The following is a 25052-nucleotide window of genomic DNA, read 5'->3' as shown; positions in this document are numbered from 1 at the left end:
GTTTCCTCCTACAATTGGGATACTATAGATTGAGAAATGCTCATAGAAGTGCAAGACCTGTTGTATCATGGGCCCATCCAGTCATATATTTACAATACTGCCCTCAGAAAACTGTACAGTGCTGCACATGAGTATGTGTGTGTGTGTGTGTGTGTGTTTTCCTTCTGTGTTTATGGTGATCATTTTATGTCCTATAGCATAAAAAGCCATTACTCTTGTTCTAGCTAGCATCACTATCCAGTGTTGATTTTGCTTATAAATTATCCAAACATAGAATTTGGCTAGCTATACATCTCAAAGTCATCAAATCCAGTCCCTTGCTCCTTTGGCAGTACCAAGCACCCTTCTTTCTTGAATCTGTTTACTCCAGATCCTTAAATGGCCCCTTGAGGGATTAAACTCACAATCATGGGTTTAAGCAAGCCAAAGCTCAAACCACTGAGCTATACCTTTGTAGTGTGACCTTTTATAGCAATACATTTAGCCAACTTGACCCCTTGTTCTTGTATCATGGGACATGATAAAGGAAGAAAAATAAATGGTCTGTTTAGCTTTCACTATGACTCTTAATCTGAAATAGATTTGTTTAATCCTCTTCAATAAAAGCTCACTTGGTATCATTATGGAAAGAGGAACCAGTTTGCTGAATTCACATTCCTGGAGTGTGCCCATTACTGTGGAGGAAAAGCAAGTTTCCTTCACGTTCCTCCACCACTGGGCCTCACACTGAAATGGAGGAGTCTTGCATAAGAAAGGGAATTGAGTTTCTATGGGTCATTTGATTCTTGGGTCTTCTACTCAGAGACCCTAAAAGAAGGATCCAGTTTCAGTGCAGATGTTGTGATGTGAAGACCTTTAACTGTAAGGACTGGTGGAGACCCTCCCATTGCAATTGTCACAGGCCTATAGAATGGACATGACTTTTGATCACTGCCCCAAATCAGAGCTGGTGTTGAATTGGCAACTTGTTTATAAAAATGTCTGGGTCCTATTCGCAGTCCTCAGTCATATTTCTACCTGGCTCCCTTTTTTATCTCAGACATGGCTTACACCAATCTCTTATAAATTTTCCCCCTGTGCCAAGAATTTGTATTGACAAAAAATTCTGTTGAAATCACATTGTGATACAGCCAGCTAAGGTCTTCCAAGGTTAGAGGGGCTTGTATTTTTATTAGTATTATTTATTTAATATATTTTCCCAAATAAAGTTTACATTCTTAAGAGGTAATTTCTGGCCTCTCTGAGCTCCATTTGCAACATCATCCGCTGAAAGATTTGCCTCTGGCAATGGGTTAAAAATAATAGCGGTTCTGCAAAATTGATGAAAGCTGCAGGGTAAATGTTACTTTAACTTTGGCAGCTATCACACAAAGAGGACTTAAGTCCTGTAACTTATGAAAAGATAATGAGCAAAGAATTCAAAACTTCCATTGTCTTCATAGTTTTAGAAAAAATTCTTGTTGGAACCAGGCAAATAAAAAAGGCAGCCAACCTTAAAGAGGAGCAAACTCTCTCAGCCAAGCCAATATTGAGAGACAGGGATTTCTGGAACCCTAATCTTTTAGATGTTTAATAAAGATATTAATGCTTAGCTCTCCTCTGGTTCCATATAGTTAAATGTGTGTATTACAGTAGTGCCTGGAGGCCAATCAAGATTGAGTGAACTGCTTGAGTTCTACAGACTGTCTGCTGTGTTTGTTCAGTGCCTAGAACAATGGAGTCTCAAAGAGGACTGGTTTATTTATGAGTGCCTGAGGCATGGTTCACACTGTATGTTAGTAGGGGAACCAGGAATAGAACCCAGGACTCCTGACAGTCTATCATCTCCAATGGGATAAGCAATAGAGGGGTCAAGTGTAGTCATTCCAATGCCATCATCTCACACACATATCACCATGATGTGTTGTGCAAATTCCTAGGCAGATTTATTATTCTTGAACTAGTAAAGCACTTGGCAGTATTTTGGCTAATTTATATTCAGTTCATTCTAATCTGTGCCTAGTATAAAATCTTGGTTACTAGAATGGCACCAGGATATCTACTTCTCTTTTGAGAGCACAGAACAATGAGGAGTCCTGTGGAACCTTAAAGACTAACAGATTTATTTGGGCATAAGCTTTCATGGGTCAAAAGTTCTTGGTTAGATGCACTACAAAGGCAATTTTCCCCTTGTTAGTAGCCAAACCTCCCCATCAAATGCTGGTAATGAGACACATACACCCTGACTAATTGGCCTCATTAACACTGGTCCCTGCCATACATCTGATGAAGTAGTTTTGACTCATGAAAGATTATGGCCAGATAAATCTATTAGTCTCTAAGATGCCCAAAACTCCTCATTGTTTTTACAGACACAAACTAACATGGCTACCCCTCTGAGACAGAGTATATATAAATTTATATCCTCCCAGAGGAGAGAGTCATCTCCCTAGTTGAAGTACACTTGAGAGTTCATCGACAGATGATAGTTAATATTAGAGGATGAGATCGAACGCTCAACCTTAAAGTCCCAACTTTGCCAGTGACCTGTCCTTCCATCTTGGACAGCTTGCTCATCTGTAAAATGGGCATAGAGAAACATGGTCCCTACCTCACAGGCTTGTGACTCGCAAAATACACAATGTACATGATAAGCAGGAATTGCTTGGCAGGGAATGTCACGAAGATGTATTCAAGATGTGTGAAGCTTTGAAACTACAAAGCTCTAAAAGTGCTGGTATCTTTCATGCTGAAGGATTCCCAAAGTACTCTGCAGACTGGAGAGTTTAAATTACAATGCAGATAGAAGCATTGTCATATACACCATGCAATATATTACATCATTGTCAGATTACATGAGTGCAGATTTGAGAATAGATGAGGTTGACGGACGCAACGCTGATGTAAATATTAACGATGTAAAAGGCATTAGTAATTCAATACTGAACCTATTTAACTGGGCAGGCAAAGCCATTGAGGCATGTGTGCTAGTGAGCCCCCCATTTTTACTGTGGTGAACACAGAGCAGATCATCTGCTAGATTGCATTTTATTAAAGCCTGGTCATTTTCCCACTGTTTAGCTCGGTGTTATTAATCATTTTCCGGGCCTTTATTTTTGCAATACCATGCATGGGGGCCAAGGCAAGTGACTCTGCTGCATTTATTTATTGGGAAATGCAGAGTCCCAAGCATATTATTTCCAAGCCTCTGAGGACAAGAAGTTGAGGTGAGGACATTGTAACATCGCCAATGAAAAAACTTGAGTGCTGTCATCCACTTTTCTGCTGGTTGAGAGACAGGCAGAGCAGAGAGTGAAAACACCTCACTAACCTTTAAAATGAGTCCCAGGCCATTTCTGTGCATCCTCCAGTGCTTGCTGTGGTTCCTCACAGTCAGTGCACATCATCAACCAGATGACATTCATGCCACCTCTTTACCCCTTGTGAATTTTTATTAATTCATTGTGTTTAAATCATGCATATTTGCAATAGCTTAAAAAGCAGCTAGTTAAACCCCTGCTCCCTAGAAAATAACGCCTGCATGTAAACCAGATTACATCTGAGATAAAATGTATTGTAGACCCAGAACCATTCAGGTTCTTCTATAGCACACATCCACTGGCTTGGGAGATGTGGCTCTGTATTGCTTTAAAGGTAGTGCACATGAGCTGCAGCAGGAGAGAGGCTGAGATCTCTCCAGAGGCATCCTGGCTGAATATGTGTCTTTGCAGGAGTTTTCCCTTTTTGAAGTAGCAATGTAATTGTGTCTTACCTGCCCCCAGTTAACAGCTGCACAGAGGAAGTTTTTTATAGTGCACAACAGGAAGTTTGATAAGCCCTGTGATATCAGTGCTATTTGCATGTGGATATGTAAATAACTAGTTAATAAAGTGCCAGTAAATGGAGCTCAAGAACTGACACCCTTTCTCCCTTAAGAACGATGTTCTAGTGGGTTAGGAGTGGACTGGGAATATGTCTTCATGGCCATGTTGGAGATTTCCTTTGTGACTTTCCAAATTTACCTAACCTTTTTTTTTAAAATTTCATTTTTATGATCTCTAACGTGGGGATAATAGTTACAATAATGTCAAGTCCAAATATCCAAAACCTAAGAATCAGACTCCCCAAAACCATGCATCACAGACTCCTTGGGCTAGAAGAGATGTTAGGAAGTCATCAAGTCCAACTCACTGCCTCAAGCAACTAAACTAAATCATCCCAACCAGGACTTAGTCCCTAGAGGTGTTTAAGTCCTGGTTTGACAGAGATTCTACCATCTCCCTAGGTAACGCAGTCCAGAGCTTCACCATTATCCTACTGAAACAGGTGTTCTTAATATCCAACTTAGACCTCCCGCACTGTAACCTGAGACCATTGCTCTGCGTTCTGCCATCTGTCACCACTGAGAACAGCTTCTTTGGAAACTCCCTTCAGGTAGTTGAAGGCTGCTATCGCATCCCCCTCATTCATCCCACATTTAGGCCCTTGGGGGCGTGGGGTGGGAGTGCCCACGGGTTTGCGCTCTTCTGGGGCTCCACCCCGCCAGTTCCCGCTGGTGGCCACCCTGGGAGCTTCTGTGTGTCGCTCTCTCCGTCGCCGCCGGTTCCCGCGGGTCGCGGCTCCGCCGGGGCTCTGAGCCCCGCGCTCCCGCGGCTCCGCTGTCCCCCGGCTCCGATGTCCCGGGGCTCCGCGCCGCAAGGTACAGCGGCTCCGCTCTCCCGGGGCTCCTCAAAGCGCCCAGCGCTCCCGCGGATCCGGTGTCTCGCGGCTCCGCTCTCCCGGGGTTCCGCGCCGCGACCTCCCGCGGGCAGCCGATCTCCCGGGGCTCCGCGCCGCCAATTCGCCGGGCTCCGCTCTGCCGGGGCTCCGCGCTGCTAGTTCCTGCGGGCCGCCGCTCCCCTGGGGCTCAGCTCCCGAGGCGCCAGTGGCTGCCATTCCCCGGGGCTGATGAGGGCGGGGAGCACCGGCTCCCTGGAGCTTGGTGCAGCCTAGAGGAGCTGCCCTCCCCCTACATGTCTCCCTGTCCCCTATTTGGGACGGGGGGACACACTGAATATGGGGTTGTATCCCTGATCATCTTGGCTAATAGGGTGTTGGTACAGCAAATTGGTCCCAGGATATTAGAAAGATAAGGTGGGAGAAATAATATTTTTGTACCGCCTTTTGTTGGTGAGAGAAGTTACAAACTGCTCATCACAAAAGTAAGCTTCAAAGCCTATCTGTCCCACCACCAGAAATTAGTCCAACAAAAGATTTTACATCACTCTTCTTGCTTCATGTTGGCTAACAGCCCAGAGCCTTCCATGAATTTATCTAATTGATCTTTGATCCTTGTTATACTTTTCACCTTCAGAAAATAACACATTCCCCAAGTTGACCAGGCATTGTATGAAGAAATGCTTCCATAAATTTGTTTTAAACTTGCTGGCTATTAAATTTCATTGGGTGATCCTTGACTACTGTATTACATGAAGGAGTAGATAGCACTTCCTTATGCACTTCCTCTATACTATTCAACATTTTATAGCCTCGTATCATATCCCCTTTCAAACATCTCTTTTGTAAAACAAATGGTCTCATATTGAAGCTGTTACATACCACCCCTAATAGTTTTTGGTTGGCCTTCTCTGTGCTTCATCCCAATTCTATAATTGCTCTTTTAAAAAAAAATGGGGCATCTAGAACTTCACACAGTACTCAAGGGCGTGGGGGGCAGGTATGCCATAGATTTATAAAGTGGCAATATGATATTTTTCTGTTTTAGTTTTTTGACTATGGCTCCATCTTGAGCAGGTGTTTTCAGAGACTCCAATATCTTTCCTCAGCAGTGGATGCCAATTTAGAACCTATTATTCTGAATGTGTGGCGGGGATTTTTTTTTCAAATGGACATTACTTTCTACTTATTAATGCTTAAATGCTTTGCTAGGGCCATGGTGACTTGGGAGAGCATGATAACCAAAGAAATATATGTTAAAAATAAATGGGAATGAAATAAAGCCAGTGGCATATGGTGTGATTTCTTTCTGCAGAAGCTATGTGACCAAACAGCATAAATAATGCATTCTATAAATATAATGAACATTAATTTTATTGCAGTAGGGTTGTTTATGGTGCAGGTCTTGTCTTCCCACTCCATTTCTTCTGAAAAAGCAGTTAGCTACAAAAACAGGGCAAAATTTTAAATGTAAATGCTGTAACATTCAGTTTCCCATGTCAGATGTTATAACTGAGGAGACTGGCCCTTAGCACCTGTCAAGGCTCACCCCTACTTTGACATTCTGAGTACAGAAGGTGGGAACCAGCAAAAGACCTTAAAATACCTTGCCTAATTTAGGCTCTGCTTGAAGTTCCCAGGATCACAGATTCCCTAACCCTGGGAGGTAGTTGCCACCACCCAAGTGAGAAAACTCCCCCTTTAAAACACAGGAAGGTACACTTGGGACATCTTCCAAAGGACAATCACAAGTTTTTCCCCCTCCCTTGGGAGATATCTTGAAAACAAAAGAAAGAAATTAAGCTGCAACTTGATAGCTGACCTTTCAGTCTTAGGTATAGATATACACAGACCCTTCACTATGACACAGGAATCAAATTATTGCCTTAAAAAGGGTAATTTTTTAACAAAACAAAAGCTAAAGTATACCAAGAAAGTGATATAGCACAGAGAATTACTTCCCTGGGACTCAGTTTAGAAGTCACACTATACAGAGGGGAATGCTTCAGCTAACCTGAGAAGTCCCACACCAAACCCAAATAAAAATATAACCTGATTGCATCTAACTAAAGTTTTCCTTTCTACTGACATATCTGTACACACGTGCCATGTTGTGGCCTGAGTATTTACTGAATTTATTAAGCCAGCCAGCGTGGTATCTCTGCTGTGATCAGACAAAGAAAGACCCCTATGCCCCTCCACCTTCGGGCAGGCAACTGCTTCAACTGAAATACCTCTTTCTTTCCATTGGCTCCCTTGGCTGCTTGCCAACAGAGAACCCACTCTCTCTGGGTTTAACTGTTTGCAGGCATTCATTCATGACAGCATCAGAGGACCTTGTTGCTAGGCGTATGCAGTGAAATGAAATCCTAGTCTCAATGGAAATCAATGAGAGTTTTGGTAAAATGGCCTTTCCAAGGGCAAGGAAGACAATGAATGTGATTCAGTCAAAGACACTGAGCTGTATGACAGATGCATGTAAGCAAGAGGATATTTGGCATTTCAAGAGATGCTTGGGGGATGTGAGCTCTGGACAGCTGTATTGCTGACTTTCATTTTTTGTGCTGTCATTATTTATTTGGTAATGTGCCAACAATGTGCTTGAGCACTGCAGAGGATATGGATCAAGGCAATCCCTAAATATGGTTCTGCTCTATTTATTATTTGCAGGGTTTTTAACATCTTAGTGTTACATCTTAGGCTTCCATTGATTTTCATGGGCTGTGTAATTTAGCTGTACATTGATTCATTTGCGTTCTAGAAGTCTACATCTGTTTCTGTAATCTCTCTGCTTTAGAGGAAGGGAGGAGAGGAATGAATATGAAAAGTACATTCAGCTTCACTCACTGCTTTTTCACCTATTGATTGTGTCAAGTTAAGGTTTTTTTGTTTTGTTTTGTTTTGTTTTTAAGTTATTGTTGATCATTCTTGCCCCACAAGTTACTTGCATGTTTCACTTGTCTGGGTGCAACTGCTCGGAGGTTCAGGATGCTACTTACTAAGGAGCTACAGGCACAAGGTTAATTTTGCATCTCTTGTTCAAACCTTGGGCAAAATACACGCAGGCAAGGAAACAAAACAACTTGACCCCAAACCTTTCCACCTATAAAGCTTGGGGCCTCAACTGTAGGAATTACTGAAAAGTCGGATGTAGGGACAGTCTAGAGAGGCTGAGGAAAAAACAAAAAAAAAGGTGTTCTTATGATTAGAGCAGCACCCTCACAAAAAACTTGGTGAAGTGATGATTTTATATGCTTCTTTGCTTACACAGATAGAGACAGCATGTAGGAAGGGTACATTTGATAGATGAGACAGCCAATTTGAGCATGCAGACAATAGCAGCTAATGGAGTTGAATAATAATGACCAGGGAGCAGATTTCATTACTTACAAAGTAGTACTTGTATGATTGCAACTTAAAACCCCTAGAAACAGTTCATCAAGGTTCACAGAGGACCAAAAGCCCAGTGTTTCTTTGGTCTCTTGGAGCAGTTGCCAAAGGATCACAAGATGCCAATCATCATCTCTAATAAATGCTCCAGCTTCTATGTTCATTCAGTGCAAATTTCAAAACCACATTATAACATTACAGTATCTCCAAACTCTCCTCTTTGAGAATGTCATGTTCTTTGGGTAACATACAATTCAATTTAAAGAGATGTTTTTCCATGCTGCCTTAGACAAGCAGGTAGAGATTGAAATAACAATGCCAAATGCAGCCTTTATCAGAGGATTATTATGGAAAAGTCATCAGATATTTTCTCCAGAGGGTGAACACTGAAATAAAAAAAAAACAGTTGGCTTGTATTTCAAACTTTTCTTACAGCTTCAATATTAAAATAAGGGTAAATGAAATTACTCTGAAGTCTCTACTGAGTTTCCCATTGTAGTTTCCACATGAATGAATGATTCTTCATATACTTTCTGAAAAACCATTTGTTCTCTCCGGGCCCTTTTGAATGGCCATAGCAACACAGCTCCATCCATGTGTGGCTGTGAGAGAGTGGGTGTGAGTTGGAGGTGCATAGTGCTTCACTTGGGCGGTGCTGAGGACAGAATGCACTAGGCCCCATCCCTTCAGCTCAGCCCACCTTCCCACCTTGCTGTAAAAGGTCCATGGTGGCTGTTGTCCCCACTGAGGCAAACTATCCAGCATCAACCACTCAACACCATGCACTTACACACATTAAAGGCTTATCTCTGCTATCATGAATACCTTTTTTACTTTTACCTTTATGCTAAACATATGTGGGGTTGCGAACACTTTAGACTTTGAGTAAAACATCACTAGGCTGATAAAGCTGAGAAAAGTTGGGCAAAAAAATCTAGGACTGAAAGCAAAGTCCCAAATCTCGAACACTCTCAGACTTCAAGGAAGTACATTGTTTTTTCTTCTAGTTTCACTAATGGGAAAATTGCTTTCTGGAGGCAGAAGTAGTGCACAAATCTTAAGAAAGCAAAATTTGTGAAGAGCATGACAAACATATCCCTTGTGGGTTTTACACTGTCTGTGTATGCCATTATACAGGCATTATTTCAAAGGAAGAGAGAGGGGGGATTCTAAATCTAGACAGCAGATTAGCATCAGAAATGAGCTGTGCAGCACATAGTTTTGGAACAATGACACAGAACTTTGTCATTGTTCTTGTTACTCCTACTCTTGGTTACTCAGCTCATCTGCATGACACAATACAGCAAAGATCTAGGTGCTTCCTGCTGGTAGGCACATAAGCAGGTGGCAAGAAATGTTGGGGTTGGGGGGAATAAGGAGGAAGCTTATAAGGGAGGGAAACAAATAGAATAAGAAAAGATCATGCTGAAACAGATTCACCAAGACTAACATCCAACCTTACATGTCTGTAGCTACGTCTACACGTGAAGCCTACTTCGAAGTAGCCTATTTCGATGTGGAGACATCGAAATAGGCTGTTTCGATGAATAACGTCTACACGTCCTCCACGGCTGGCAACGTCGATGTTCAACATCGACGTTGCGCAGCACCACATTGAAATAGGCGCTGCGAGGGAACGTCTACACGCCAAAGTAGCACACATCGAAATAGGGATGCCAGGCACAGGTGCAGACAGGGTCACAGGGCGGACTAGCACTTCCGGGGCAACAGCGAGCCGCTCCCTTAAAGGGCCCTTCCCAGACACACTCAGCCTGCACAGCACGCGGTCTGAGGAGCCATAGGCACGCAGACCTCGGGTGACGCAGTCATGGACCCCCAGCAGCAGCAGCAGCAGCAGCAGCCAGAGGTCCACCCAGCCCTCCCTGCAGGAGCAGGGCTTGCCCTGATCCATGCCATGCGGGAGGCAGCTGAGCACCTCCTTGCCACACCAGAGGAGGAGCAGCCTGCAGGGGAGCAGGACTCAACCCCCAACCATGCAGCACCCCGATCCCCACCCTCCCGCCTCACACGCCGCCGCCTGTGGAGCTACCCCACCAGCACCGACTGGTGGGAGCGGCTGGTGCTTGAGGAGTGGGATGACGACCACTGGCTCAGGAACTTCAGGATGAGCCGGCAGACATTTATGGAGCTGTGCCAGTGGCTCACCCCCGCACTCAGGCACCAGGACACCGCCATGCGGTGTGCCCTCCCAGTGGAGAAACGGGTCAGCGTCGCTGTCTGGAAGCTGGCCACTCCAGACAGCTACCGATCCATGGGCCAAAAGTTTGGCGTCAGCAAGGCCACCGTCGGGGCTGTCCTCATGGAGGTAAGAGGACCCACGGGGGGGGCGGGCAGGGGGGCCCTGGCAGGGCAGGGCAGGGCAGGGCAGGGTAGGGCAGGGCAGGGCAGGGCAGGGGAGGGGAGGGGGCCCTGGCAGGGCAGGGCCACGCACACCCTGCTCACCCCTCATTGGTGCTCTCCCATGTGCTTCCCCTGCAGGTCGTGCGCGCCATGAACGCCATGCTCCGCCACAGGCTCGTGAGGCTTGGGGACCCAGATGCCACCATTGCGGGCTTTGCCATGCTGGGCTTCCCCCATTGCTTCGGGGCTCTGGATGGGACTCACATCCCCATCCGCGCCCTGCAACACAGTGGAGGATGCTACGTAAACTGCAAGGGCTACCACTCAGTGGTCCTCCAGGCCTTGGTGGACAGCCGGGGCCATTTCCAGGACATTTATGTGGGCTGGCCTGGCAGCACCCACGATGCCCGGGTTTTCCGGAACTCGGGCCTGTGCTGCTGGCTGGAGGTGGGGACCTACATCCCCCAGCGGGAGATCCCTGTGGGGGACACCACCATACCCCTCTGCATCGTCGCAGATGCGGCATACCCCCTCCAGCCCTGGCTCATGCACCTATATGCGGGCCATCTCTCTGCCAGCCAGGAGCGCTTCAACCAGCGCCTGAACCACGCGCGCCAGGTGGTGGAGCGCTCATTTGGCCGCCTGAAGGGACGCTGGAGATGTCTCCTGACCCGCCTGGATGCGGACCCCAACAACATCCCCCATATTGTGGGTGCCTGCTGTGCCCTATACAATCTGGTGGAGAGCAAGGGGGAGGCCTTTTTCCAGGGCTGGGCTGTGGAGGCCGGCAGGGCCGATGTCCAGCCACCCGCTGCCCCCAGTCGCCAGGTGGACCCCGAAGGGACCCGGGTCCGGGAGGCCCTGCGGGCCCACTTCGATGAGGCCGCGGGGTGAACTCTGCCAGGCCCCCCACTGCCCGCCCCTTCCTCCACAACACTCCCTGCCCCTACGCCCACACCACGGAGCACCCAACAGCACACCCCCCCCACACTTTTCCTGGACAAATAAAAGCACACACTTGTTGGTGAAATGAAACTGGCTTTCTTTGAACTGTTTTTTTAACTAACAACAACAAACTATATACAAGACCTTCTAACTAAACTATTATATAAGTGAATAATAAAAAAGTTTGCATATATTATATGTACAAAAAACAGAAAACCAGGGATTACAAGGAAGGGGAGAACTATTTACATGGGGGGGGGAACGGGGCAAACGGGGGGCACAAATAAATAAGTCCCAAAACTATATACAAGGGGGGGGGCATGTCCTGGGCCCCACACCCCTATAGTCCGGCACTGGGGGTGGGCGGCCAGGAGCCCCGCCTTGGCCGCAGCCCTGTCCAGGGCTGGCTGGGGGCCGGGCGGACCGGAAGATATGTCCGGCGAGTCTCAGCTGGCCCCAGGTGTCCCTCGGCGGTCCGGCCCTCGGTGGCGGGTGGCAGGGTGACAGCGGACGGCGCAGCGACGAGCGGAGCAGTGGGTGGCGCAGCAGGTGGCGCACTCAGGGCGGGCACAGCGGCGGCCGGCGTGGCATGGGAGGCCAGGTAGTCCACGAGGCGGTTGAAGGTATCCATGTAGGCCCCCCATGCCTCTTGGCGCCAGGCCAGCGCCCGCTTCTGGAGGTGGAGGCAGCGTTGCTCCACCCGCAGACGCTGCTCCGCGACCTCCAGCTGCCGACGATGGATGGCCAGCAGCTGGGGGTCCGTCGCCGGCGTGTGGTGTTGCTGGGTCCGCCATCTTGCCCGCCATGGGGCCGGTCGGTCCTCCGCCGAGGGGCTTGCCTGAAGTGATGGCCCTGGAGGGCTTTATGGGACCACTGAAGCCTCGCCGGCGCTCTCCGGTCCTTCGGATGGTGCAGCTGCGGAACACAGGAGCGGGGGAAGAAGAGTGGAGACAGGCGTTAGTGTGGGCCCCGAGCCGTGGCCCTTGTCCCCCCACCCCTGTGCTGCAGGTTCCCCATCCCCGTCCCCGGGAGTGATGGGGTTCACGGGTCCCCCTGCCCTGCACCCCGTCTCCTGGTGGGAGTGACTCTCACTTCACTCAGCAGGGTCTGACAGGAGAGGTTTCTTAGGCCACAGATGCCCAGTTTCTCCCAGGAGTGACAGTACAGCAGTCAGAGACAGTCCTTCCAACCCGTCCTGGGGAGAAGACCCCAAGGGGTGCCCCTCTGGTGTGTAGCTTTCCCCCTTCTCAGGCTGGCTGCCTTCCAGCTCTCCCTTCCCCTAGCATCTACCTGCGGGCCCCCCCTCCCCCCCCCGATTCAAAGCCAGCTCGGCTCCTCCCTCCTCTTTGTTCAGGGCAGAGGTGTCACCTGCCAGCTGTAGCCCCAGGATCATCCTTTGCCCCTGGGAGCTATTCGGCTCTTGTTGCTCATATCTAGCCTGAGTCTCGCATTTGCACTCCCCCCACTCCATCACATGCTGCTGCGGCTGCTGCTGCTGCTGCTGCTGCGGGGTGTCCCACCCCCTCCTCCCGGTGGACCCGAGAGGTTCCGCTCCCCCCTGCCCCGGGGATGGGGCATGGCACTGTCGTGCGGGGGGCGGGGGGCAGGGGCTGATGCACTCCTGTGAGAGACATGGCGCTGCTGTCCTTGGGACCATGGCCATCTGGGCACGTGGAGGGCCCTGGCCACATATCTATTACCCCCCGCCCCTCAACCCCGGGGGTGTACACCGGGGGGGGTACATACCTGTAGGTCCACTCCCACGGTCCGGGGACACCCAGGGGTGGACGCCCGGCTGCTGCTTCAGGATGGGAGGAGGATGTGCAGCCCCGTCTCAGCGGAGGAGGAGTCCCTCTCCTCCTCCTCCTCCTCCTGCTGCGATGCCCCAGGGGTGGGCTCCAGGGGGGACCCCTGGGGTGCGGGGCTTACTTCCGGGGCGGACTCCGGCTCCGGGGCCTGCTGGGGCTCCTCAGCCGAGGTGTCAAGAGTGGCTGGAGGGGAGGAGGTGTGCCGGGGGCCCAGGATGTCCTTGAGCTCCCTGTAAAAGAGGCAAGTGACGGGGGTGGCCCCAGATCGGCTGGCCGCATCCCGGGCCTGGGCGTAACCCTGCCGCAGCTCTTTGACTTTACTCCGGACATGGTCCGGAGTGTGGGCAGGGTGACCCCGGGCGGCCAGGCCCTCAGCCAGCCGAGTGAACGCAGCCGCGTTCCGCCTCTTGCTCCCCATTACCTGGAGCACCTCCTCCTCGCTCCAGAGCCCCAGCAGGTCCCGAAGCTTGGCCTCCATCCAGGAGGGGCCCCACTGCCACTTGCCGGCCTGGCTGCCAGCCTGGCTGCCCTGGCTTCCCTTGGGGGGGGTCCCCTGGGGGCGCTGGGGGGGCTGCTGGGCGGCCATCGGTGCGCTGGGGGTTCTTGGGGCTGCTGAAGAGCGTGCAGGCTGGCCGCATTTTTGCTGCTGCCTGCACGCTCTCTCAGCTTCCTGCACAGAAAGGGAGGGGGCGGGGACCTTTAAGGGGCCGCTGTACACGGCCACCATTGAGCTGAGGGGCTGTAGAGAGCGTCTCTCAACCCCTCAGCTGATGGCCGCCATGGAGGACCCCGCAATTTCGATGTTGCGGGACACGCAATGACTACACGGTCCCTACTTCGACGTTGAACATCGAAGTAGGGCGCTATTTCTATCCCCTCATGGGGTTAGCGGCTTCGACGTCTCGCCGCTTAATGTCGATGTTAACATTGAAATAGCGCCCTACACGTGTAGCCGTGACGGGCGCTATTTCGAAGTTAGTGCCGGTACTTCGAAGTAGCGTGCACGTGTAGACACGGCTTGTATGTAAAGTTGGAGAGTCTCTGGCCTCGTCATCACTGTGAAGTATTTACTCACTGTGTGAAATCTATCACTGATTCTTTGAAGGATTCCATTGTTGCCTAGATATATTCATTAACTTAGTATAGTAAAGTACTCTTGGATACCTTGACTATAGGCACAATATACAAATATATCCTATTGTCTTTGTATTACACAGTACAGTAAATGCTTTCATATCTGGCATTCTATCATCTGGAACTCTCAAATAATTGTCATTTTAATCATAAGTAAATTTTAGTTTCATTTTCCGTAAGTACAATATAGTGACAGTAAATACAAATAAATACAGCAAATATAGCATAAGTTTACAGTATATAATTCTACTGTTGTTGTTAAATAAAGTACTCTGCATACATTTTTGTTCTTTAAGGAATTGGGGATATATTTCTCAATATCTAATCTTGTTTTTGTTTAGTGTTATGCATTGCTAGGTAAACCTCTCTATGATCCAGACTATTTGAAAATCTGGCAACCTCACTGGTCCTGGTGCTGCCAGATATGAAAGAATTTACTGCATCTACAGTCTTCCCGAAAGAGGCTGACTGGACTCAGACTGGAATTTATTAGTGTATGGAACTGAAGCCATTTCTTATTAAATAGCAGGAAGTATAAAAAGTGGTTTATATGAAGGTGGATGATTTCTGTTTAGCTGAAAAGCTAATTTTTAAACTTTATTCTGACAGTTCACTATTAAAGTCAAAAAGGTTTATGTTATGAACACATTAAGCCTATTAAGCTAAATTACAAGCAGTATTTCAGGAGATAGTTAAAGATTTGTCAAGCATGCCACAGGGCAGTCTATAAAGTGTGAAGCAATTCTAGATACAGTCTTGTCTGTATGTCTTTGATTCACTGTTTACTGAATCTCACTATATCTGGACCACAGACTGATTTTCTATGGCCAGGTTTCACTCTTGCCTTTCATGACTTGTTCTTATGGGTGGAGAAGGGGAGAGAATGCTGGATGTTCATGCTGATAACTAACCAGCTGTGAAAGGTGATAATGGGGCTTATCCAGAACCCACAACTGTGCAATGAAAAATGGATTCACAGGGGTAGAACCAGTAGCAGCAGCAGTAGCATCCTTCAGTCTATGTAGACTATGTATCGTGCCCTTCGTAGTTCTATTTGGAATCATCATTTGCAGCGTTGACTGTGACTGTGAAGGCCCACACGAGAGTGACAGTCCTTGCTGCATCTGTTGCATGTGTAATGGGTGTCTGGCAAGTCCTTACTGTGCTTTCTGTGGGCTCGCTTCTCCTCTGCTACTATCTGATCCTCATCTCACCCTTCTGAAGGCCCTTGTGTAGTTCCTGCCTTCATCTTCTGCGATCGTCTTCCAGCGCCTCCCAACTGTCTGGCTTGATGTCTACCTCCCTGAGGTCCCTCTTGCAAACATCTTTGTAGCACAACTGGGGGCATCCGGGAGGTCGTTTGCCAGAGGCTAGCTCACCATACAGGATGTCTTTTGGGATCCTTCCATCATTCATCCTGTGGAAGTGGCCAAGCCAGCAGAGCCACCACTGCCTGAGGAGGGTATGCACATTTGGGATTCCAGCTTGCTCAAGGTCGGTGGTGTTGGATGCTCTGCCCTTCTGTGATATTCCAAGGATGAGCCTGAGGCAGCGCAAGTGGAAGACGTTCAGCCTCTTTTCTTGACGGGCGTACAGGATCCAAGACTCGCTGCCGTAAAGGAGGGTGCTGAGGATTCAGGCTCTGTAGACTTGCATTTTGGTGTGGGTGTACAACTTGATGTTATTCCACACTCTCTTGCTGAGCCTGGACAGAGTTATGGCTGCTTTTCTGATCCTCCTATTTAGCTCAGACTCCAATGACAGGGTGTCAGTGATCGTGGACCCAAGGTAAACGAACTCGTGGATGACCTCTAACGAATAGTAGTCAATGCTGATTGATGGAGGGTCAACAACGTCCTGAGAAAGTACATTTGTCTTCTTTAGGCTGATGGAAAGCCCGAAGTCCTTGCATGCTTTGGAGAACTGATCCAGCAATTTCTGAAGCTGATCTTCTGTGTGTGACACTACAGCAGCGTCATCTGCGAACAGCATCTCTCTGATGAGGACTTCCCGCACCTTGGATTTAGCTTTCAGCCTTGAAAGATTAAACAGTTTCCCATCAGATCTTGTGTGCAAAAAGATGCCCTCTGTTGAAGATCCAAAGGCGTGCTTCAGGAGGAGCGCAAAGAAGATCCCGAACAATGTCGGAGCAAGGACGCATCCTTGTTTCATGCTGAAAACATCAGATGATGTGCTGTCATATTAGACGGTTCCTCTCACGTATGCGTGGAAAGACTGGATCATCTTGAGTAACCGTGGTGGACAGCCTATCTTGTGGAGCAGTTTGAACAGTCCATCTCTGCTGACCAAGTCGAAGGCCTTGGTCAGGTCGATGAAGGGAATATAGAGTGGCTTCCTCTGCTCCCTGCATTTCTCCTGCAGCTGCCTCAGAGAGAAGACCATGTCAACGGTCGATCTCTCTGCGCGGAATCCAAACTGCGATTCGGGATACACCCTCTCAGCAATCTTCTGGTGTATGCCGAGGATGATGCGAGCGAACAGTTTACCAGTGATGCTTAGGAGGGAGATTCCACGGTAATTGTTGCAGTCGCTTCTGTCTCCTTTCTTCTTATACAAGGTTACGATATTAGCGTCGCACATATCCTGTGGAAACTCTCCATCTCTCCAGCACAGGCACAGTAGCTCATGTAGGGGTTCCAGGAGAGTGTCTGTGGCACACTTGATTATCTCTGGTGGTATACCATCCTGGCCCAGGGCCTTTCCTACCGCAATGCTGTCGATGGCTTTCTTCAGTTCATCCACAGTTGGTTCCTGGTCCAGTTCGTCCATTACTGGTAGGAGCTCAATGGCATCAAGGGCTGTATCAACCACAATATTCTCGCGTGAGTACAGCACGGAGTAGTGCTCGACCCAGCGCTCCAACTGTTTGGCTTTTTCAGCGATGACTTCACCAGATTGGATTTCAGAGGTGCCATCTTGTTCTGGGTGGGTCCTAATGCCTTCCTCATACCCTCGTACATTCCTCTGAGATTACCAGAGTCAGCACTGGTCTGGATGCTGCTGCATAGCTCGAGCTAGTAGTTGTTGGCACAGCGCCTGGCCATCTTCTGTACTGTTTCTCTGGCTGCTTTGAGTGCTTGCAGGGTACTCTGGCTCGGCGAGCGTTTGTACTCCAGGAGTGCAGTGTGCTTCTTTTCTCTGGCTGGAATAATCTCATCGGAGTTAGCTTCGAACCAGTCATTTGCATTTCTGGCTCTTCTTCCAAACACCGACAAGGCCATGTTGTAAATTGTATCCCTCAGATGCTGCCACCTGGATGTCACATCGGCACCCACAGGGCTGCTGTGCAGATTCTCCTCGAGGGTCTCTCTGAACTTTTCGGCTCTCTCTGAGTTTGCTGTCTTTCTGGCATCAATGCAGGGCCTTCCAGTTGGTTTAGAGTGGTACAGCTTCTTGGTAATCACTTTGAGTTTGGAGCAAACTAGCGAGTGATCTGTATCGCAGTCGGCACTATGATAGCTGCGTATCAGAAGGACATTTTTGAGGTTATCACGTCTAGTGATGACCATGTCTAGTTGATGCCAGTGTTTCGAGCATGGGTGTCTCCATGACACTCTGTGCTGTGGCTTGGTTTGGAAAAATGTGTTTGCGACGCACAGATTGTGGTATGTGCAAAGTTCGAGAAGACGCTGTGCATTTTCATTCATTTTTCCCACACCGAAGTGGCCTAAGCAGGAAGGCCATGGGTCACGATCGTCTCCAACTCTTGCATTGAAGTCACCCAAAATGTACAGTTGTTCGCAAGCAGGTATTTGCGTTATGGCAGCACTAAGAATGTCATAAAACTTGTCTTCTACTTCCAGTGCGGCGTACAGGGTCAGAGCGTAAGCGCTGATCAGGTGGACAGGACCGGCTCAAGTTTGAAGTATGACCTGAAGGAGTCTTTATGATCCGCCCATGACTAATTCCACCATTTGTAGAAGGGTGTTTCTGATGGCAAAGCCAACACCATACTCCCTGGGTTCATCTTGGGCTTTACCCTGCCACAAAAAGGTGTAGTCCTTTTCCTTTAGAGATCCTGAATCTGCGAGTTGCATCTCTTGCAGAGCAGCAATATCAACTGGGAGCCTCTTCAGTTCCTCATTGATGACAGTGGTCTTTCGGGTGTTGCTGATGTCCTGACGATCTTCAATCAAACCGGTCAGCATGGTCCGCACATTCCAGCAAGCAAGCTTAAAACTTTGATGGTTTCCTTTTCTTGTTGATTTTCTTATTGGTTTGCCTGTGCTCAAATTTCAGTCACTTGTCAGGTTTGGGAACCCTAAGCCTCATGCACCCAGTGAGGCAGGTGAACTATGGTGGGACAGTACCATTCTGGATGGGGGCTGTCCAGCTTGAGGCGGCCAGTGACTGTCCAGTGAGATGCGATGATCTCTCCCACCATCGAAGGCAACCCCTGGGGCTTGGTCTCTACGCCATTCGAGCAAGAGCTTATAACTGGTATCTGTTACCTCCCGTGTTGGTTCAACGCTGTTAAGCAATGCTGGAGTACCTCTCCAGGCATGAGCCTGGGCAATTTTTTGGGACCTTGGGCTGCCCAGATGCCAGTGTTCCCCTCTCGGCTTTACTGATGTAGTCCAAAGGAGAGGATAACCTTTGCGTCTGGTACCAGCTCAGCTGCAGGAGTTGACTGGTCAGTGCCAGAAGTTGGCACAGAACCTCCTTAGGACGCCCCTCCGGATTTTCTGTCAGGGTTTACTCTCTTAGCCTTGCTCCTTCCCAGGATAACCCACAAGGCAGTGGGGCATGGAGAATGTGGGTAATGATCCCACTACCTCTTGCACTTCCCTGGCACCATGTGTCCCCAAAGCTCCCAGTGGCCTGACAACCTCCTCACCTCCCCAGAACCCTCCTCCCCACCTCTCTGCCTCCCATCAGCTACCATCACTCCCAGATTCCCCCTTCCCGCCCCCTTGTCCCCCATCCACTCCCATGTCCCCTGACCTCATCACACTGTCCCCTATCAGCTCTCATTGCCCCCAGGTCCCCCTTCTCCTGGCCTCTCTGCACCTGGCCGCGCGCTGCTGCAGGCCCATGTCCTCCAGGAAGGTGCCGATCTCATGTCCCAGTGAGGGGTAGAACCAAACTCCTGTTATAGTAGAGGATAGCTCCTACAGCACAGTAACAGTCAAACATAAGTAAATCAAAAGAGCTATTGTGATTCTCCCTTTCAAAAGCTAGCACCTAAGCCTCAATTCTTCTGTATTTAGCTCGTGTTTGGATGAACTTAATTGAACAGTTTGAAACTGCTTTGGTCTGATTCTTGTGCATTGGTTCTATTGGCTTAACTCCGCTGGTTGCAGTGGCATTGTTCTTGATTTACATCAGTTTACGAAAGAAGAATCGGGTCTCTTGGGTCTAAATTCTGGGTATGAAAACAAATCACAGAGGAAATGGGCATTTTTATGTTTGTTGTTGTTAATGTTCTAGTAAGATTTGTTACTTCCTTTTCAATTTTCCTTTTTTGTGCTTTCAAGTCACAACTGGACCTGCTGACAAAAAACAAACAAACAAACATAATTTATGTTTGTTAATAATTTATTCATCATCAGTAATGAACCTGGATTAAAATACCAGTTATTTTCTTACATTTATTTATTTACTTATTTAAAATATTCAAGGGGGCTTACAAAATTTTAAAAAATATAAACAAGTATAAAAAGATTTAAAAATACAAAACTCCAAAAGGACATAAAACCTTCATAAATAAGTAATATAGAACAGTGGTTCTCTAAAGTTTTTGAGACCATGGAACACCAAACAATAATATATTTTATGTGGAACACCTATGAAAATTTTCCTCAAAAAACAGTCGTTGTCACACCAAAAAAAACCAAACCAAACCAAAACAACAACATATAAACATATTCAGCAAAACCAAAATGAAGTAATTGAATCAGGTATCATAGCAATGAAGAAGGAACATTGTATCTGGTTTTAATAACAGAAAATATATATCACCAGTGTATTTTTCCAAACACCTGTGGCACACTTGCAAATTGTTCACAGAACATCGCTCTTCTGCAGAACACTGTTTAAGAAACACCGATATAGGGAGTGTCAGATGGAAAACACACACAAAGTATACTTGTAATATCTCTTAATGGAAGAAGAGTCTCATACCTAATCTTCAATCTCACTTGCAATTTCCTCAGTTGCCTTCCTTCCCATTTGCCAATTGCATATCCATACATACTAGCTGCAGCTTATGTCCCTTTCTGACAAAAGAACTTAATACAAATTTAGCCATTTTTTAATGCAAGATAGCAGCTGAGAATAAGAAAGGAAGTCAGCCCCGCACAAGTGATTCCTGCTTCATATTTCAAAGCATATTTTGAAGCACTGTTTTGAAGTATATTCCTCTTTGCTCAGGACTTTTGGGATGTTAAAGAATCTTTCTTAGGAGAAGAGAGCAAGGAGCATCAGACAGCTAACTGCATCATATAATACACCTTGCTTGGCCTAGTTCTAGGAATCTCATACTCAAAATTTAACCTCAGTAGTTGTCACCGTGTCTTTACAATCACTGGGAAAAGCATTGACAAAGCAATGAATGCAAACAAAGATGTAATGAGTGAACAAGGCAGTCCATTTAGAACTCATTCATCCACATAATAATATGACAATAATCTATTTGAAGCAGAAGTAGAAAAAGGCTTGAAATCGCCTTTTAACAAGAATAAATAAATATAACTTACTGAATAGCTTCCGCATACAACTGGCAATCTGGACAACAGTATTTATTAATTATTGATAAAGGACTATCCAGATGTTTTGACATTTTATATCATTGCCCCATATCTCATACTAGATAGGCAGAGGTTGGGAGTTATTCCCACCCGATGACTACTTAAATGACTTAGCATTGGCTAAGAGGATAAATTACAACTGGAACCTTAGTCTCAGCCTAAACATCAACCTAGACAACAACAGTTTGAACATACAGAGAGAGCTGAAGCACATTTGCTCATCTATATAAATAAGGGAAGAAGGGACAGTGCTGAGATTTTGCACTGCAGTTGCATTTGCTTTGCCTAAACAGTGGCCTTTGATCTCCAGGACAATCTGGAATCTTTCAGTCAAATGAAATCCACTTCATCTGATGACTTCAGGTATTCCTTAGCTGCTGGTAGTCGTGCACAGGTGTCAGTAAAAACAAAGTAACTCCATAAGCCAGTGGGGGCCTGTTTGGTATGGAGTTCACTTCACATGCACTTTGAGACTAATGTGATCTTGAAGTACAGATATTTAGTAGCAAGAGAAGATTAATTCCAGTTATTCAGAGCCATAGCAATGCCAGCTACAATGTCACCAGGTCTCACATATCCAGTAAGCTCAAGCCTGGCCAGTAACTGGAATGGGAAAACTTTAAAGCAATCCTGGGTTACAGAAGAACATTGCATTCATGACTCAGCAGGTGGTACTCTTTCCCCAAGGAATCAGTATTAAACTGTTATCCCAGCCAGGTGCTAGGGGATCACATATCTGGAAATGCCTAAACAAACCACAGGCCTTTTTATAATGACTGGAAATACTGGCTCTGTCCCTTGAGTAATTAAATCCTGTACTAATCCCATTTTGAAATTAGTTCATTAGATTATCCATGGTATTCATGCCCCCACTTGTTGGGTAGGATAATGCTATTGTATTTGACATTGGTGTGACCACTGCTGGAACACGGTGTCCAATTCTCATGTCCACAATTCAGATTTAGAGCAGGTGGAGAGAAGAGCCATGAGTACGGTGACCAACTGTCCCCTATTTGTTGGGAAGATCCCGTATTTGGGAAACCAAAAAGGCATCCCGACTAATTTTTTAAAAGGGGAATTGTCCCATATATAGGTCATTGGAGGTTGGGGTGTGGGTAGGAGTGCCTGTGGGTCACCACTCCCCTGGGACTCTGCACCTCGAGCTCCTGTGGGTCACCGTGCTGCAAGCTCCTGGGGGTCAACCCCCCAGGCTCCATGTTGCGAGGTCCCACTTGTTGCGGCTCACGCCAGGGTCGCTGCTCTCCCAGGGCTCCACACCACAAGCTCCCAGGGTTGCTGCTCCCCCAGGGGTTGCCACTGCCCGCTGGGCTCCATGCCAGGAGTTCTCACTGGTCGCCAATCTCTCAGGGCTCCACACCACGAGTTCCTGGGGCTCCGTGCTGCAAGCTCCTGCAGGTCACCGCTTTCCTGGGACTCCATGCTGGGAGCTCCCATGGGTTGCTGCTCCTCTGGGCTCTGTGCTGCGAGCTCCTGGGGCTCCATGCTGGGAGTTTCCAAGGGGCACTGCTCCTCTGGGTCTCTGTTCCCCAAGAACCCACAGGTTGCCACTCTCCTGGAGCTCCCGGCGGGGAGCGCCTGTGGCTGCTGTTTGCCTGGGGTTGACAGGATAGGGAGTGAGGGCTTCCTAGGGCATGGTGCAGCCAAGAGGAGCCACCCCTCCCTGCCGTCTCCCTGACCCATATTTGGGACAGGCAGATATGGTCACCCTAGCCATGAGAATGATTGGGGATTAGAAATCCTGATTTAGAGTGCTATATTAAGTTCACAGAATCTAGGGTTTGGAAGAGACCTTAGGAGGTCATCTAGTCCAACCCCCCTGCTCAAAGCAGGACCAACCCCAACTAAATCAGGGCTTTGTTATGCATGGTCTTATAAACCTCTAAGGATGGAGATTCCACCAACTCCCTAGGTAAACCATTCCAGTGCTTTACCACACTCTTAGTGAAATTGTGTTTCCTAATACAATATCCATCCTAGACCTACCTCACCACAACTTGAGACCATTGCTTCTTATTCTGTCATCTATCACCATTGAAAACAGCCTCTCTCCATCCTCTTTGGAACCCCTTTTCAGGTAGTTGAAGACTGCTATCAAATCGTCCTTCATTCTTCTAGCCTGTAGACTATACAGCCCAATTTCTTCAGCCTTTTATCACAAATCATGCAGCCCAGACCCCTAGCCATTTTTGTTGCCTTCGTTTGTTCTCTCTCCAATTTGCTTGCATACTTTCTGTAGTGGAGGACCCAAAACTGGATGCAGTGGTCCAGATGTGTCCTCACCAGTGTTGAACAACAGGATAATTAAGTGCTGAATAGAGGGGAATAATAGAATTCCTCAAGTCTACTTAGTCCAACAAAGGGAAGATTAAGGAGTGAAGGATCAGGCTACAGCCTGCATGGGCAACCTAGCACATCAGCAGAACAAGGCATAATTTGATCCAAGAGCTGGAAATTGAAGCTAGACAAATTGAGACCAGAAAAAAGATGCTAACTTTTGACAATCAGGATAATTAACTGATGAGACAAGCTGCTGAAACTGATGATTGATTCTCTACCACTGGCAGTTTTTACATTCTTTTTTTTTTCCCCAGAAAAATGCGATTTAGGAATTATTTTGGGGAAAATCTATGACTTGTGTTATACAGGAATCCAATCACAATGACTCCTTTCTGGCCTTAGAGTCTATGAATATAGGAATGGCTGCCATGATTTACCCTACATTTGAGTACATTACAATGTTTGGTAATATGCTGTAAATACAATGTAGTTCTGTAAGTACAGTGACGTATATCAATCAGTACTAACAAGCACTTAGGCCCCAATTCAGGAAAAGATTTATTTCACTGGCACTTAAACGTGCTTAAAATTAAGTATGTGTAACTGGTTTCCTAAATTGGCATCTTAGATTCTACATACTCTGAGACAAGAGCTTTTTTTCTTACTATAAATTTATATAGCACCTAAGATAGTTGTTGGTTCAGTAATATAAACAGTAATACATTATGATCCTACTAGGAGAAGTTGCAAAAATAATGAAATGAATATGGGAATAACCTTTTGTATGGTTTGCCTAACTAGTTTCTTAAAGCTATTGTTAAGTTATGTGAGTGTTCCCATCACTTTTCTTTAAGAAGATTCACAGCAGAATTATAATGCAATCTCATTTGTTGCAAATAGTCATTAAGATACATTTTTCTCTTATGGAGTAATTAACATATATAAGAATGTTATGTTATAAATCTAAAAAAGAAATATGATCCAATTATATAGCTCTTTTCCTTTATTTGAATGTAGAAAATACACTGTTTTAAAAAAAGTATAATTGTGGAAATCTCCTGAAGACATTCTGACCAGAGAAGAACACAAAAATCACCGTTTAAGCATTTCGTGATTGTTAAATGGTTTGGAGGTGTTATTATTGATGTGGTTTTTGTTGGAGCTATTTTCCCAAACAAGTTCTCAGTGGCAGTCCACTAGAGTGCAGTTAATTCATGAGAACAAGAAGAACTTGAGTTAAATGCATTATAGATGAACTGTTCATATGTAATAAGGTCACTCATGCCCAGAAATTCCTTGCTCAGTTATGCAGCCCTTGCTTGAAACCCAGCAACAATTTCCTTTTGTTCTGCCTATGCTTGAGACTCTCTGTGTACAATTATTAGCTAGCTTTGCTTAAATTCCTTTTGCTGCTTATGCAGAGTAATATTTGTAAGTCCAAACTCTACTAAGATTCAGGGCTCAGTACAGGGTTTCATGCTCAAGGTTTGGTATTGCAATGCAATACTGTTGGTGTAGATGAGATGATGAAGTTCTACTTCATTATCCACCATCAGGGTGTGAGTCCGTGGGATTTTTTTAAATAAAAGAGAAAATAAAGAAAAAAAGAATAGTTAGTGTCCTGAGTAATATCATCCTGAATCTTGGGAAA

The sequence above is a fragment of the Carettochelys insculpta genome, chromosome 31 (genome assembly GCF_033958435.1).
Source record: "Carettochelys insculpta isolate YL-2023 chromosome 31, ASM3395843v1, whole genome shotgun sequence".
Taxonomy (NCBI): Eukaryota; Metazoa; Chordata; order Testudines; family Carettochelyidae; genus Carettochelys; species Carettochelys insculpta.
Note: the sequence above shows the minus strand (reverse complement) of the source record.